Here is a 2,224-nt window from a genome sequence, read left to right as displayed (position 1 = left end):
TTTCCTATAGCTGGTGCCTGTAATACTGAAGGGTCAATAGTCACTTCCAGAAATTGTCATTAAGAAGCCTAGGTTACTATACTGAGTCACAGTGTCTTATCTATTCCTCCTTTTGAGAAAAAATGCTTCTCAGTAGTTTATCCTGGCCAATAACAAATAACTCATGGTAGAATGGAAGCAAAACCCCTCTTGGAAGCCAGTGGTCACCCCATTTAGATTGAGGAAGTAAACACCAAGAACAGAATGATATGGATTCTAGATATGGGGAAAACAGATTTCAGAATTGTTTGTTGCAATGGATTTATCAGTGTGTTCTTTTTTTATTCTCTTTTTAAACCCTTACCTCCTGTCTTAGAATCAATACTATATATTGGTTCCGTGGCAGAAGGATAAGGGCTAGGCAATGGAGATTATGTGACTTGTCCAGGGTCAAATATCTAGGAAGTGTCTGAGGCCAGAGTTGAGCTTAGGTTTTCCCAATGAGCATGTTCTGACTTACTTTTCCCTTGACTTTTATTCCCTCTAAATTTGACACATTCTCCCATTCTCCCCTGCTTCTCTCCACATCATAGCCTTGGCCTGAAATACTTTCTTCTATCCCCATTTAAACCAGGATCAGGGTACACTCACCATAGCCTTTGATTCTTTCTCAGAAGATCCTGAACAGTCCCTGCTGGATGTGTGTCAGAATCTATATATTCTTATCATCAGTCCCAAATATTAAGGCTTATGCTAGATTTTTAGTCCCTGTGGAGAAGGGAAATGTAATCTCTCAGGCTTTCAGTCAGAGAAAGTGGCTCATTAGTCTCCATAATCATCTCTGGATGCCATGCTTTCTAAACAGAAATTAGGGATGATTGGATACCATTATTGCCTTTCTATTTTACCTCTTCTCCTCTGAGTAAACCTTTTAATGCTTGCTTTTAAAAAAATTTTTACTTTACTTTATTTTTTTACTATTCCTATTTCAAATAATCAATAAACTAAATTAATTAATCTAATAATTATAATTACATATAATATAAATAATATACAACAATAAAATAAAATAATTAATAATTTAAATTAATTTTTAATAATAATCTTAGTAATAATTTTAAAAATAATTACAAATTTATTTTTAATTTAAATTTTTTAATTTTTATAATTTAATTTTTATAATAGCTTCTCCTCTGAGTAAGCCTTTTTAGTGTATGCTGCCCATACACACCAAAAACTGATCCCTTCCTTTCTGTCTTCTGACAGTAATGCCTCATATGGAATTGATCTTTCTCTTGCCTTCATTGTCCATCTCTCCCTCCTCATTGTCCATTGTGTTTATAAATATACTCAGGTCTCAACTATACTAAAAATACCTCCCTCTTACCCTGTTAACTTAAAGCTAAGGTTTTATTTCTATTCTTTCTTTTACTTCTACACTAACCAGGTGATTGGTTCTGCCCCACTCTATCCTCTGACAAAGAGCAAGTTGAGGCATAGAGAGGAAATCCAGTCTGGGTTTAAATTCAGTTAAAACATAGAAGTTGTCTCCTACTGTGTTTTTAACCGAATTTTTCTTCCTTTCAAAATCTTTGATAATTTTATTCTTTTTTTTTCATTACATTCCCATAGGACTCACTTTCTGACTCTTTCTCTTTGTGGATAATCTTGAGGATAATCTTTGTGGATAATCAAAATTCTATTAGCTTCTCCTCATGGTTTTTACCTGCTTTAGTCCATGCCTCAACTCACTCTCTGTCAGAGGATGGAGTAGGGAAGAACCAGCTACATGGTCAATTTTATTTATAGTTTTCCTAATATTGAGCCAACCCTGAATTCCTTGCATAAATTTAACCTGGCCAAAGTATATAATCTTTTTGACATATTGCTGTTTTCTCCTTGCTAATATATATTTTTTTAAATTTTGCATCAATAACTAAAAATTATTTTACATGAAAATGAATAGAGGGAGGTCCATTCTCCAGCAGCCACATTCACATTTTTGTCTTTGAAGAGCTTCTCTCTTTTCTATATTTTGTTCTCTTACTGTCTATCCTCACATTTTAATAGAAAAACATGTTTCTTCACATGTGGATTTCATCAGTTTTTCTTAGGCAAAACATATTTTGTCTCTCTACATTTGCAACTAAATGCTTTACCCTTAAGACTCAACATCCCATTTCCTTCATAATTTAACTTTCCTTTGCAAAAAAATTCATTTTCTTTTCTCAAATTTCATTTTCTG

Source organism: Gracilinanus agilis, chromosome 3 (genome assembly GCF_016433145.1).
Source record: "Gracilinanus agilis isolate LMUSP501 chromosome 3, AgileGrace, whole genome shotgun sequence".
NCBI classification, from domain to species: Eukaryota; Metazoa; Chordata; class Mammalia; order Didelphimorphia; family Didelphidae; genus Gracilinanus; species Gracilinanus agilis.
This window is presented reverse-complemented; position numbering follows the sequence as displayed.